This window comes from Sciurus carolinensis, chromosome 5 (assembly GCF_902686445.1).
Source record: "Sciurus carolinensis chromosome 5, mSciCar1.2, whole genome shotgun sequence".
Classification (NCBI taxonomy): domain Eukaryota; kingdom Metazoa; phylum Chordata; class Mammalia; order Rodentia; family Sciuridae; genus Sciurus; species Sciurus carolinensis.
This window is the reverse complement of record NC_062217.1, coordinates 92,163,031-92,179,483: the sequence shown is the minus strand read 5'-3', so window position 1 is coordinate 92,179,483 and position 16,453 is coordinate 92,163,031.

Here is a 16,453-nt window from a genome sequence, read left to right as displayed (position 1 = left end):
ACAGGGTAAGCACAGAAGTGGTCCATGCTTATGTTTGAAGACAACTGGTTCCTGCAGGTTTCTCACAGACACTCATAAATGAATGGGCAGCCATGCTTCCTCCATCATTTTTTGTCATTCTTTGGCTTATAAAAAGATCATGTTTCCATCTGCCTTGAAATTTTAAGAAAAGAGAGTTCTAGAACTTCATAGTTAGGCCAAACCTCACAATTCCATAATAGTCTTACCATTTCTTAGTAAGAATGACTAACCTTTACAGAATTTGCTAAGCTCTTCCTTTTTTTATGAAAGAATCCTATTTCATGTGGATTATCTCTTTTCACAATCCTGGCATAAACAAGGGCAGAGTTTTTGTATAATTATTAGGTGAAATAATACTCCCTTTTTTTTAATAGGGAAAAAGAAAATCTAAATAATAGGGTGGTTAAAGTACTGCCCTGGAGTCACCCAGCACAAACTCTTGTTCCACTGCCTTCTGAGTAGTGGTGTGAGTAGAGCCAACCTCAGGTTCCAGTGACGAGCTTCAGCTCTGGTTCCCCTTTAAAACTGTCAACAGGCCTCTTTCTGGTTCTCTGTATACTTGTAATCACATCACCCCATATTTTTGTCTTTGCTTGTAGATCCAGTAACTAGGTCTGAAATTAGGTCAGGACACAAGAATCTTTGCAGACCGGAAAAAGGATAGGGTTGTAACTTTGTAACTCCCCATGAAGCCACCAGATGAGGGTGTGGACCATGAAGTTGCTGACCTCTTGGCCCCAAGGAAATCACAAATCTCCCTCCACTGTCTCCAGATCATGGGAGGGACACCCAAGATTGCCTAGCACCCCTCTTCCTGTAGTACCAATGTAGATAGACACTCCCGTGTCACCACTTTGAGACATAGTCACAGAGCCTTCCTCCATCCTCACCAAACAGAAGCAGACATCTTCCTCTCTCCAGGAATCTAAGCCAGTCACTCAATGTTTCCAGAAGTTTCCACGGAGACCATTAATTCTTCAGTTACTATGGACACTGTCCCTAGCAATCCTTACAAATGATTTCTGGGATTCAAAGTGTCCCTATTATGTATCCAATAGCTGGGTAAGCTGGATATTTCTCTCCTCTATTCATGTCTTGCTGTGCTGTGCCCTGGGGGCCTTGCTTCAACCCCTTTACCAGGAATTGAGGGGAGGAGCCGATGCAGTGTCGAGCAGCTGTTGTAGCCATCTGAGTAACAGTGTGAAGTGTCCTGACGTAGTATCAGAGAATTAACACAGAAATGTTGTTTGCCTTCCAGGAAGGGAAAACTGCAATCAGCTGGGAAGTTAGAGAAGAATTTACAAGGAGGTGACATGGGCTGTGCCCTTAAGAGTGAAGAGGCGGGATTAACTGGGTAAGCAAAAAGGGACATCCAACTCAGGCATAGGGCCGGCAGCACACAGACCTGAGGCTGGAATAATCACCATGATTTTGGATGTGGGGATGAAATGGCTACTGACAGATGTACCAGAGGTGGGAGGTGGGTAAGATCAGGAGGAGAAAGTTCCTGAGCTTGGATTTGACCCTGAGAGCAGGTTGGGTGGAAGGAGCAGTAGGTAAAAGCAGACTCAAGAGACAGAGAACCTGAGTCTGCTCCAAGTGTGCCCTGTGTGTGTCATTGTTTCTATCTGGTGGCTGTCTTCATTTGCTGTCTGCTGCTTACCTGACATGGGGCTAGCTGTGTGATCAGAGTGAAATGAGGACACAATGTGCGCATTATAATGACAGCATCTGTTCTTCTTGTGGTGACTGATCCTGGGCTGGACATGGCCTGAGGCTGCTGGGCCCATCACTGCCTTGAAATGTCCTTCAAAGCTTGTGTTGTCACTAGCCTTTCCATGTATGTGTATGCTTTCTTCCTGTCAGTTTTTACAACCCTCACAAGAACACCTGGGTGTCACAGCATGGTATCTAGGAACCTCATGCTCTGGCCATGTAAGGCATCCTGGGGCCAGACCTGATATGAAGCAGCTTGTTCTCTACCTTAAGGCCCACATTCACACAAGTTCCAAGGGCAAGCAGAGTTGTGTGTAATGTCAGCCTCTTTGCTAATGTCTGCCCTGGAGACAGGTAGGAGAATAAAGCAAACCTAGGAAGATGAAGGAAACTGAGCCCATTTCCTGGGACCACAGTGCCTCCCAGGGCCTGTTGACTGGTAACTCCCCTACTTGGCAACTCTGCAAGGGAGAACCCTGGGAATGAGCTCCCTCCAGCAAACCAGGAGTCCCATGTTCTGCCAGTAGGAAGCAGGGCACTAGATACAGTATTGGATGGAGAATAATGCCACCATGTTCAGGTGCTCTGTGTTAACAGGACTCCTGGAGGAGCCTCACTGATACTTGTTTAGGATCTCAGCCTCTCTTCAGACCTCTTGGCAAAGAACTAGCACCTTGGGCATCACCATCCTGAGACAGTTTCTGACATCACTGTGGAGCATGTGGGCCTTGACACCCTCCCAGACCCTGGAAGGGTTGACATATCACTAAAGTCCCTGGCCACCATCCCCAGTTCATAGTGCCTGACAGCCTTTGATGGCATTCCTCCATACCCTGTATGTCTGTCATCATCACATACAGGGAGGGAGAAGAGCAAGGCACCAGCTGTGAGTGCAAAGCAAAGACAGCCCTTGCTTGCCCCCTGTCCAGCAGTGACTTGGGCAAGTCACCTAAATCCCACCTAAGTGTGAGTTTCCTACTCTGACATCAATCTCCCAGGACAGCTGGGAGATGAACAGAGTTCCATGTGTAAAGAATGCTTTGCCCAGGGCCTGATGCAGAACATTCAGACACACCCCTACAGTTCTTGCCACTGATTGGGGACTGGCTTGTTCCTCCTACTGGAAAAATGGATTCCAGATGCCATAAGCTGGGACAGATCTGCCGCCATCCAGGGGACAGTCAGGGTACATCCACTGCTTGTTTGAAGGGGCAGGGAGACAAAGGCTCAGACCCTATGCTTCAGGCAGTGGCAGGTCTCAGGGACCACACGGGCCACAGTACCCCTTTGTGGCTCTGCACAGTCCTGTTTCAGCTGTGTTGCAGTGCACACATTTTCTGTCCTGCTTCTCATTTCCAAGGTCTCTCCCCAAAACTACAGCACATGTATTTTCTTTGCAGGGTGTTATGCCTCAGGATCCTTGCCAAAGACAGTCATCTTTTCACAAAAGTTTGCCTTTAACCATAATAAAGAACAAAATTATTGATACAGAACAAAGAGGACTGAATGGCAAGGAAAATAAAGGGGTCATCTCTGTTTCTTATAGGCCAGAAAACAGTGCTACTTGAGAGGTCACACCTTTCTGTACTGATCTTCCCAAAGAGACTTGCCATTAATGTTTCTGTGATATATCTTTGAATCAGAGCAGGTTGCCTTGTTTGGGATTCTTTTGCATGTGAATGACAGATTCCTAAATCAAAATGGTTTAATTGTAAGATGAATGTATTGATTCAAGTAATGTAAAAATGTAGGCTTCAGGCATTGCTCAATCCAGGTGCTTAAAAAAATAATGAATCTCTCAATTCTCCTTTCAATTTCTGTGATGCCAGGATTATAATCAAAAGCTTCAGATTTTCATTTCACTGATTTAGCAATAATAACCAACAAATATCTTCTCTTTTCTAAGAATTCTTGCAAAATTATCATGGTTGAATTTCATTACATCAAAGTATTCACAGCTCCCATCACTGAAGAAGTCAATGTGATCAGAGGGTTGTCTATACTCATAAGTTACTACTGGATCTGAGGGACAAGGGAGATGGAAAGGATGGAGCAAAAGCCCATGTATATAGAGATGAGAAAAGAAGCAATTTCCTTAATAGAAAACCAAGGTGATATTATTGAGAGAGAAGAGAAAGGATCAAGCCATCATATGCATTATAGGAACTCCATATCCTTAAAAGACCAAGAGGGCTTTGAATCTTTCAACCCTTAAAGACTCTACTGTTTCCATTCAGTCAAAACTTATGTTCTTTCTTCCTTAGCACTTAGCACACAGCTCTGAATAGCATTAACCAACTTTGGACTTGTTCTAGGCAAATAGGTAATAAAGAACCATGAACTACATAGGAGCTAGAAACACATCTTATGTGTAACTGTACCCCCAATACCCAGGGCATTGTAGCTTTTCAAACACATTTGCTACATTAAATGAATTTAAAGAACATTTCTGGTACTAGGATACCTTGCTTTGGTGAATAGAAGGGAAAAAAATCATTCTTTCCTGTATTACATCTACTCTCCTGTCTCCATCCATTTAGGTGCCATGTGTGGGGAGTGTCTACTAGTGAATTGTCTCTCAAGAGACATTAGCTCTCAATAGCTACTCACTTTTGAGATAACAGAAATATAGGGAGATGTTCCTGACATGAAAATTATAGCCACAAATTTCTGCACAGAATCCTTTCCTTGCAGTGGCTACAGACAAGAACTTATAAAGCCCACAAGTGCTTTGTTTCCCAACTGAGTACTTTTCTACAGCCCATGGTAGTGAGCACAGAGAGGAACAGATATGTTGTTAAGCCTATGACCAGGATGCCTTCCATTTATATTTCTTGTTCCCCAGTAAGAGCAGCCCCTACACAAGACTCAAAATGACAAAAATTAGTATGGACTGGGTATGTCAGGGTCACATGGGAATGGTCAAAACAGATGTTAAAGTCACTCCTGCTGGGGTTTATAGCAGTAACATCCCACAGGGGCTGCCTGGTGACCTTTCCTTGTAATCAGGACTTTGAAATCCCTCCTTCACCATAATGGCCTCTGCACTCAGAACCCAAGGATATGGGTACAATTGTTAACCACTGTTAACCAGAAGGCCATACAGAGAAACCCTGGACCATGGAGTTAGGAAGAAGGTTCCAAAACCCCACCATCTTCCATCTTCCTTCAAGTGCCTACTTTGTACCTGGCAATTTTCAAGTACCAACAGCACACAAAGCCTCAATGCAGAGTCCTTGCACTTCAGTCTGATGGTTGTCATCTGACCCCAGAGAAACTGCCCAGCAGTGGCCAGAACAGAATGCTATGGGAGCCAAGAAAAGAGGGGCTTTGTCTAGTGTTGGTAGATAGGAGATGGGTTGGTCAGCAACAGGTTCCTGGAATGGGAAGTCTATACAGTTTTGAGAATCAGTGGAATCAACCACCCTGGAGGAGGGGTGCAATCTAAGAAGGGGTCTATACTAGAGCCTGAAGACCACTCTGTTGTCCCAATTTCTCTCCTCTCCCTGTCACCAGGAGCTCACTTTCCTCTCCCCTTGGCGTTCTAACCACAAACAGGAAAAAAAGTGGAACCCGAGGCTGACTTTGGAGCCTGGCTCATGCTTAGCTGTGACTAAGCCTTCTACTATCCAGTGCGTGTGACAGCAGGATCACTGTTCTGTGAAAAAACCATTGCTCTGCCGTGCAAAGAACCCTGTGTCAGTGTCAGGAATGCAGTACTGGCTCTGGCTGAGCTCTGTGGCCTTGGACAACTCACTCAGTGTCACTAGCTCCATTTCCGCTTCTCTGCAGGGAAGGTGCCGAGTGCCCTCCAAGCCCCCTTTTGTGTGATGCCATGATCAACACTTGCAATGCCAGAGGCCAAGGCTGTAGGCCAAATCAGATGCTGCTAATCATCCATGGCCACAGCATGCAAAGCAGCAGCATCAGAGTATGTGCTTCTTTTGCACAACCACGCAATAAGCTTTTCGAATGCTGAGGCTTTGTTCAACCAGAAAACGTGATCTAAGCACAAAAATCATGGCTCTGGACTCTTAAAACCAGCCATGTTTATTTTCTACCACTCTGGTTTCCCAGCTAGATCCCCCTCATCACCTGTTAAGGACACAAAGACAAACTGCAATTGGGAGAAAATATTTGCAATAGTCTGACAAGGACTGGTGTTTACAATATGGAAAGAACTCTTAAAACTCAACAATAAAAAAAATCTAATTAGGAAATGAACCAAAAAAATAGACTTATATTTCACCAAAGATGATATTTGGGCAGCAAACAGTCCATGAAAAGATATTCAACATTTGTAGCCACTAGAGGAATGCTAATAAAAATCAAAATGGGACCTCACCATATACCAATCCTAATGGCTAATGTAAAAATCACTCATATCATATAAAGTTGGTGAGAATGTAGAGAAACTGCTTCTTTCATACATTATTGTTTGGGAATGTAAAATGATACAGCTTCTCTGGAAAGGAGGATGAATTTTTTTTTTTTTTTAACAAAACTAGTAACCACCATCTGACTCAGTGGTTACATCTTGGGCATTTATCTCTGAGAAATGAAAAGCTATGTTCTATAGCAACTTTACACATTCATCATAGCTAAAACCTGGAAACAGCCCTGTTGACCTGCAAGGGAAGATAGTTAAATAGCAGTATGCCCATACCTTGTGTGTTAGTCAAGATTCCCAAGAGGGATAGAACCAATAAAATGGAAAGAGAGGGAGGGAGAGAAAGAGAAAGGGAAAAAGAGACGATGGTTTAGTTACAAATGCCAAAGTCACAGAACCAGGAGAGCTATGGTATAGTTCCAGTCTGAAGTTTGGTGGGCTCCAGATTCAGTAAGTCCAGATGGTTCAGTTCAAATCTGAAGGTCAGAAAAAATTCAGTATTGCTGTTTGAAGACCATCAGGTAGAAATTGATCTCTCTTACTTCTGAGACAGCCTTTTTGTTCTAATCAGGTCCTCAACTGTTTGAACAAGGTCCTCCCCCATTGTGGAAGGTAGTTTTCTTTAGAGGATCTTTGTCTCTCAATGTTAGTTTCATCCCCAAATACTCAAAAAACACTCAAAACAGTGTTCAACTAAATGTCTGGGCACCCTATAGCCCAGTCAGATTAACACATAAAGTTAACCTTTACACTGTGGAAGAACACTGTAATTAAAAGGAAAGATCTTTATTTTTATTCTCTTAATATGAAATGTTTTATAAATCTTAGATCAACATTTTCTGTTTTATAAAGAATAGTTAATATGTATGTACCTATGATTGTAAAAATATGGCAATGGATAATCTTACTTTAGCATTAATTTCATAAAACTGTACATAAGAATAAGGGCTGAAAATAGATTAATGATTAAATGACAAATCCCTTTGAAAGTTAAAGCATATGATCCCGTATATTGGTTTTATGAAGTTATAAGATTTGTTTTTTGATATTTGAAACTGAGAATTTGAGTTGGAGATGTAGTTCAGTGGCAGAGTGCTTACCTAGAATGAATGAAGTCCTGGGTTTAATCCCTAGTAACATAAAAAATAAAAATAAAAAATAAAATTATTATCTATATTTCAAAACTACAAGTAGATTCTTATGCTTCTGACATAAGTATTTCTTTTTACGTTTGAAATGTTTTTGTCACAAAAACTCAAAACAAAAATAATCTGTGACCTTTGTAATTATTAATAGTTTTCCAGAAGTTGTGAAATAACCAGTTTGGTAATTTTTATTGACTATAATAGACACAAAATATTTTAAAGTAATCTTTTTAGGAAACAGTTTTTTATTTGTTTTAATTAGTTATACATGACAGTAGAATGCACTTTAATACATCATATATAATGGAGTATAATTTCTCATTATTCTGGTTATATGACCACCAGTCATATAGTTATGTATGTACATGGGGTAATAGGAAAAACTGACAGAAAACTTGGGTGAATCTCAAGAGAATTATGATAAGCAAAAAAAAAAAAAAAATTACATACTGTATGATTACATTTACATCATATTCTTTTAAAAATATTTTTTAGTTGTAGATGGACACAATTCCTTTATTTTATTTATTTGTTTTATGTGGTGCTGAGGATTAGACCCAGAGCCTCACACATATGAGGCAAGCACTCTACCACTGAGCCACAACCCCAGCTTCTATATAATATTCTTGAAATGGAAAAATGATGGAGTTGTAAAACATATTAGTGGTTGCTTGGTACTAAGTTCAGTGATGCTGGCTACAGGAGGGAAAGGGTACAATTATGAAGGAATAATTTGAGAGATCTTTGTGCTCAAAGCACTATTCTATATCTTGAGCATCTTGGTAGATACAGGAGCCTATGCATGTACTAAAATTTTATGGAAGTAAACACACACACATACACATGAGTACAGACAAAGCTGATAAACCTGGCTGGAGAAGAAATAGAAGAAGTAGAAATAGGTCACAGCAGAGAAGCTATGATTCCTCACCCAATATTCTTGCATTGATGCATTGTGTCAACATCAATATCCTCATTTTGATACTGTATTTTGGTTTTGCAAGATAAATACCATTGGAGAAATGGGATGAAGACCAAAAAGCAATTTTCTATATTATTTCTACCTTTGCATATGAATCTAGTTGTCTCAAAATATGACATTTAATTTCAAAATAAATAAATAAATGACTGGCAAAAAGAATGAATCTGCAACAATTTCAGGATCTAGCCCTCCACTGAGATTCAATCACCTCTCATTAGAACTAGCTGTGCACATCAAGACTCCAAAGTCACTGAAAGAAGAAGCCTGGTTGTTAGGTGAGTAATCAGCTCTTCTGCTCCAACCTATTTCTAATTCTATTTCTTCCAGCCAATCTCTTCTTTTCTTGCAGTAAATGCATCTAGTTGCTTACTGAATACTTTCATCTGATTCCATATTTTAAATGTGAGGTGACTATAGTGGAGATGTGTTCCTCACCCAAATAGGTGAAAGAGATTTCACCTATTTTTCTTGGAATTTTTTGATGGCACCACCTTCCTCTCAGTAACCTGCCTTGAGAAACCTTTCCTCCCTTTTACTTTATAGCTGAATTCCAGTCACTGTTTCCTTGTGCTGAACATTCTTTCTTTACTCCTTACACCATCGCTCACCTCTTAGCCTTGTACTTTCATCTCCACACTCCTGCTCATCTTCTGGATCTCAGTTTATCCATCATTTCTTCCAACACATCTAGCTGAATGTGCCACCATGCACTATCAGTCTACTAGTACATTCCATCAATGGTGCTACCTTGTTTTATCTCACTTTTAATTCCCCTCTGGGCTCTAGAGTCTAAATCCAACAATCTCAATCTTGGCCACACATAGGAATCACTTGGAGAGCTGGCCACCAGATTTTTTTCTGATTTAAGTGGTCTCAGGGATATTCTGGACATTGGAATATTTTAAAGCGCCCCAGGTGATTTTTATCATTTTTGAGAACTTCTCTTCTAAAGTTTCCATGTATACCTATCAACACTGCATTCCTACTTCCAAAACAAAAACTCATGTATAGTCAATTAATAAATACCAACTAAATGAGACAAGAAGAAATTGATCACAATCTTCCTGGAAACACTCAGGTCATGGGGTCATATTTATAGATGCAAAGGGAAAAAATGGGGGTAGCTCACTGCTTTGGATGAAGATAGGCCTCTTTGGGAAAGGGGTCATGCTCCTCCTTCATGTGCTTTGACCTCAAAATCTCCATCCCTAGGGAAGAGGACCCAGTGAGCTGGTCTGATTCACACAACATTTTTTCATGCCCTGAAGCATTGTAGTTCAAACTTTCAAAGCTGGGTTTTGGCAAAGTTAGATTTTTTTCCCCTGGAAAGCATGAGCCAGGACATTAAATTTGGTAATTTACAAAAGGAAGCTACATCCCATAAGTGCCTGTAAATGTGTCCACAGCATGACTTCTATGTCATTGCCAGCTGTGTGTACTAGGCTGCAGAACAAAAGTCCAATAGGACAATCAAGTCACAAGTGATGAGAAACATGCACAGCTGCTCCTTGCCCAAGCCTGATGTGCTCTGGGCAGATGTTCTTATTGTTCCAAGTCATGAAGAAAAATGTTTCAAAGATGCACATAGGAAAGACAAGTTATTTCCTTTCCTAGGTATGAGTTGAAGTATATCTTCTAGATGGTCAGAATTGTGCTTCTTTGATATCAAGTCCAGAATACCATTTTTTTAGGATTCAGAAGTGCCACTGAGCCCAATGACCTCATTCTACATCTGAGATACAGAGAAGTAAGTGTTCAAAATTTAGGGTCAAATGTCTAGTCTGACAGAAGCAGGAGTAGAATTCACAATAATTGAAATCACACTTAAAAAGCAGTATCGAGCTCTCAGAATCTTTCAACAAATAATTAACAATCCCATTCATTTATCCAGGCATTCAAAAGCATTTATGGAACACTAACTATAAACGAAACATAGCACAAGGCACCAGAGACTCAAAGAGGCAAAGCAGGCTCTTGCCCTTAAGGAGGAGTAGAGAAACAAAACTGAGTTGTGATGTGTGATAGTGACAAGATCAGATGCATCTAAAGCAAAGTGGAGGCGTCTAAATTGAAGGTGGATGGAGGGAGAGGGAGCCAGAAAACTAAGCTGAAATGACATGACAGTACACAGGAACTCAGAAATCAAGAGTTTGAATGAACAGCTTTCTTAAGAAGCAAAGCTGCAGCACAAGTACTAAAGAGGGTAAACCTTTTATAATTTCAAAGTTGAAAAAACATAACTAATTATTCAAAATCCAGAAGTGATAGGAGGAAATATTGATAATCTGACTACATGCTAAAAATTATAAACAAAACAAGACAAATTGTAAACTGAAAAATACAACTTATATCACAAAGGGTTAGTGCCTTTAATTGATAAACAGTTTCTAAAAATAGAAGAAAAGAGCTCTTGGGATAGAGTTATGAAGGGGACAATTCATAGGAAAAGAAATTCAAATGACTCTTCAACTTTGTTTTTAATAAGAGAAATAAAAATTAAAACTACATGGGAAGAGCAAATATTGCAAAATTCCACATGTTGTTGTGGAGGCTCTGAAAAAAGAAACATTCTTATGAATCCCTAGTGTTATGCACTAAATATCTTTGTCCACCCACCCCTAGAACCAAACTCATATGTTGAAGCCTTAACCCTCAGGGTCATTGGGAGGTAATTAGGTTAGATGAGGTCATGGGGGTGGATATGATGGAATTAATACCCCCTTATAAGAATAGACACAAGAGAGGTTACTTCCTCTTCCTCTCTCTGCCACATACAACTGTAAGCCAGAAAGAGAGCCCACACCAGGAACTGAATCAGTCTGCACATTGATTTTGAACTTGTAGCCAGCAGAACTGTGAGAAATAGATGTCTGCTCTGTAAACCACCTAGACTATAGTGTTTTGTAATAGCAGCCAGAGCAGACTAAGAAAACTCTTAAGTATGTAAAATGATACAAATTGTTTGGAAAGGAACTTAGTAATATCTAGCAAACATACATATGCATTTGGTATTTGACCCAGAAATTCCAATGCCAGGGATCTACTAATGATGCACCAACAGAAATTTTTAAAAAGTGATTGTACACAGAAATATTCATTACATTGCTATTTGTAATAAGAAAAGTTCCCTCCACAATTGGATACAACTTAAATGTCTATTAATATTGAAATAGTTTAACAGACCATCATACATCTACACAATGGAATACTATGTAGCTATAAAAATTAGAAATCTCCCTATATACTATGTGAATAATCACCAGTATTTACCTTTAATGAAAAAAATAAAGTACACAGTATGGTACCATATAGACAAGAAAAGTAAGTGCTATAAATGTGTGTATACAACATATACATATTTTATCAGAATTAAGAAAAAGCAATCAAAATAAGTCAACCTCCCAGAAAAAAAAACCCCAATCAATAAATGGGCTAAGGAACCGAACAGACACTTCACAGAAGAAATAAAATCAATGCAAATATATGAAAAAAATGTTCAATATCTCCAGCAATTAGAGAAATGCAAATGAAAATTACACGGAGATTCCACCTCACTCCAATCAAAATGGGAACTATCAAAAAAAAAAAAAAAAAGAATACAAGCAACATTAAATGTTGGATAGGATGTAGGGAAAAAGGTACACTCATGCGTTGCTAGTGGGACTGCAAATTGGTGCAGCCACTATGGAATAAAGTTGTGGAAAGCAGTATGGAGATTCCTTAGAAAACTTGAAATGGAACCATCATTTAACCCAGTTTTCCCACTCCTCAGTTTATACCCAAAGGACTTAAAATCAGCATACTACAGTGATGCAGTCACATCAATGTTCATAGCAGCTCAATTCACAATAGCTAAATGATGGAACCAACCTAAGTACCCCTCAACAGATGAATGGATAAAGAAATTGTGGTACATATACACAATGGACTATTACTTAGTCTTAAAAAAATGAAATTATGGCATTTGCCTGTAAATGGATGGAACTGGAGAATATCATACTAAGCCAAATAAGTCAATCCCAAAGAATCAAAAGTGGAATGTTTTCCCTGATACGTTGATGTTAATTTACAATAAGAGAGTGGGGGCCTAAAGAAGAATAGAGGTATTTTGGATTAGACAGAGGGGAGTGAAGGGAGGAGAGGGGTCTTGGGGGTAGGAAGGATAGTAGAATGAATTGTATATTAATACCCTATGTGCATATATGATTAGAGGACTGGTATAACTCTACATCATGTACAACCAGAAGAATGAGAAGTTATACTCCATCTATGTATGATGTGTCAAAATGCATTCTTCTGTCATATATAACTAATTAGAACAAATAACAGATTATTAAAAAATAAAATAAATCACAATTATTTTTGAATGGTCACTTGTGGGGAAGGAAGGGAATAGGTTGGAAGGTGTAAGGTAGATGCTAGATTTCTCTAAATGTACCATATTTTACAGATTTTTAACCATATAAATATTTTACAGAATTAAGAAAATTAAATGCAAAAAGTTCCCTAAAAAATATAAAGTGAAACAGATTTCTAGAAATATGTACAGTTGAGAACATAACCACAAGAAACCTGAAGACAGTCATCTGACTAAACATCCCTAGTGGATTATAGCTTAAGGGCAGCAGAACTAAAGCAAACATAATTCTTAAAGTATTTTCAGAAATCCTAAGGGGTAATGTGGTATTTTTACTTTGTAGTAAATGTGTGAATATTATAAAATTTATCAAATGATTATTTATGCTAGTCTGTTTTGGATTTAAGATGGAAGATCAACAGCATGTAAGTAATAACCTAAAGCTTTGAATTCGAGTTGGCAATATCAGGATAAACATACATTTCTAGAAGATACATCTTTTCTATTGCTGTCCACTAAAAAGACCTAGAAACAATCATAAACCAGCTGCAATGGGCACCTACCCTTAAATTGTGACTTCTGAATACTATTTCCCATGAAAATATATTAGCCTCCTTGGGAAATAGATAATTCCAGAACTGGGTAGGGAACTGCATGTGTAAGCCTGGAGCATCAGTCTGAGAAGAGAAAGAATGTAGTCTCCATCTGGTACGAAGCAGAAACAGAAAAGGGACAGACAGAGAAGATGTTTCAGGGGGAACTTGTGCTGAGTAATTGAAGCATACTAGTGGTTTCTATTTTCTCTAATAAGTAATATTCAAGAGAGTAGGTAAGGTGGGGATTTCTACAGGAGTAGGAGAAATTTGAAATAGACCTAGAAAGAATGAGAATAAAAAGTAGCTGAAAATTTTCTGTATGTTGGACAGCAAAGGCCCCACTGAAGCTGGTGACCATTTCCAGAGAACAACAAGCAAAGCTGTACAGTTTGTCCTCAGCTGACCTGAGCTCCAAAGATGGAAAAGGTGGTAGTTCAGCTTGGGCAGATGGAGCATTTTACTTGTCATTTGCTTTTAAAAAAAATATATTTATTTTTATTTTTTCTTTTTAGGGATATATGACAGTAGAGTGTATTTTGACATATTATACATCTATGCAGTGTAACTTATTCTAGTTAGGATCCCATTCTTGATTTTCTTTTAATGTTCTAAGTGAATAAAACACAGACATTTAAATGCTAAGAACAAAGAGCCACTAGAGGGTGAGAAGTTGAAGATTAGGAAAGGAAAAAGATTAATCAGAAGCACTGAGTGGAACTACCTACCTTAAAGTAGATGTTCTCAGTGTGGTCCCTGACCAGTAACATCAGCATTAGCATCACCCTGGAAGTGGGTATACATTCAGGTTTTCAGCCCCAAATCCGTATCTCTGAATCAGAGAGATATGGGGTAGGCGAGGAGGGGAAGCCCAGAATCTTGCAATCTAACAATCCCTCTGGGTGACTCTGGAGCACCATAACGTTTGAGAGTCAATTTCTTGAAGGGCAGGGAGTAGCTAGGGTAGAAGCCCAGGGGAAGTGGCTTTGGGAAGGTGGATCAAATTGTTGCTGAGTAGGGCAGGGAGCAGGTGAGGGCCCTTTGCAGGGGAGTTGTGGGATGAGATGTTGAGCAGGTGCCTGCCTGTTGGCCTCTATTTTCTGGGAGGAGAGGAACAGGGTGAAAGTTTTAGAGAGATTGTCATTCTTTCACAAGGAAAATGTTCACTGAATACCTAAAAATAAAATTATATTTTATTGCTAGGGAAAGCAACAATGGAAAAGATGGACAAGATCCATGACTTTGCACAGCTTAAGATCTTGAAGCCAGAACCAGACAATCAACAAGCTAAAGGGTAAATCAACAGGATGATACAGGAATGTGGCAAATACCATGGGGACTGGCAGTTCCTGGGTTCATAGTTTAGCTGGGGTGTTCAAGAAATACTGCAGGGGAACATTTGGCCTGAGGCTGAAGGATTAGAATGAAGCCACTTCTCTGAGCTTTGGGAAGCATGTTTTCAGCCATGGGGGTTATCCTGGAGAGAGGTCTGGAGGGAGGAGGAAGGAGTCTGAGCCCAGAGATCAGAGAAAGGATACAGAAGTCTTTCTTTGTTTGGAGCCTGGGAGTCCTTGGGGTTGGTAAAAAGCTTAAATTTAATTCTTAAATCATTAGAGGACCTTGCAAGTTTTTAGGTACAGGAGTTAGCACAGCTGTGAAACTCGCAGGTGTCTCGCCTGAGTAGTACAGGCCATAGGTTAGGATCATTTAGGAAATATGTGAAAAATTACTAGACCTGAGCTCTCATTCCAGAAAATCAGGTTGAGTTGGTCTGCAGTAAACCCAGACTTCAAGTTCATTTTGTTCTTGTTATTATTGTTTTTATTTTAATGCTAGCCAGGCAAGTTGAACATGCAACCAAGAATAGAAATCCTGATTCTGTATGGATCTACAGCCTTTTTCTACTATAACCTCCCAAGCTGAGCTTCTAGCAACCTGCCAACTGTGCTTTGCTTCTGTGGTGTGACTCAGTTTTCTTTCTCAAATTATCTTTATTGCATTCTAGTGAAGAGAGGCTCAAATTGAGGGCACTCCCAGCTTCCTGTCCAAGGGAGTCACAGTCAGGCCCCTTCCTTAGGTGCCCAGCATCTAGAGTGCAATATACTTACTTGGTGTAAAGGCCCAGAACAGTGGTTTGGCAGATAGCAGAGCAGAGGTCATCATTTTCATGGCAGAAATGTGAGAAGGGAGACTCCCACTGCTGGAGATTTGCCTTGCTTTTGTCAAACATATCCCAAATCTCTTCTTCTTAAGGAGGGTTTTTTGGATGATGCTTTTAAGGCTTTCTCTTTGAAGATAAAGTATTAACAAGTTTTACCCTGGAGTGGAGGGATAATCTGAATTTTATACAATTTGTCTTTAGATCTTTATGAATGGAGGAGTTCTGGAATAGGAGATGACTGGTTTTGAAAGAACAGAAAATGAGCACTGGCATTAAGCTCTTGGGCCCTGGCTTCATTTCTCCCCCTGGGCACTTTTTCCTGATCACTGCTGATTGCTCATCCCTGACACAAATCTCTGAGCTCCAGCTGGGAACCAGACATGCCCCTGAAGATGTATGTAGGTCTTACACACTCAGCAATTCCTCCTACTCCTTCTGGAACTATCTCCACTTATGGATGATGAGCAGAGAGCTTTGAGTTATGCTTGAGACAAGTGTGTTCTACTAGGCGGTGTTTGGCAAGTGATCAGCCCTCAAAAGGGTGAGGCTTCCTTCCTTCCTCATCCTTCACTGCCCACATTCAGCCATGATGAAGTTGTGGGAGATTAAGCTATGCCATCCCATACTGTGCTTCTTGGGCATATTTCCAAATGGCTATTTAGAGGCTGGTTTCTCTGTAATAGCTCTGAAAGGCTGCCCTTTTGTGGGGGAAATCTGCTTCTGTAGAAGACATCTAGTTAGTGAAGTAAATAGCTGACGCAAACCTGCTTTCTCTGAGCCCCCTCAGCTGGATCTAGGGAAGACCACATGGACCTGTTAGCTCCTAGAGATTACCACAGAATATTACATATTCTTCTGAAGGCCCTTACCTGAGAGACTTTATCTGCATTATAAGATGATGACCTTTGTTCAAAGAGCATTTCCTCCCTCACCCTCTTATTACTTGTGGTCACCACCCTCCAGGAACCCAACTCCTATTCTCTGTTTTAAAAAATTTAGTTTTTTTAACATATGTTAATTATACATTTTAATGGGATCCAGTGTGATATTTTAATACATGCATATGATGTGCTTTGATCATATCTACC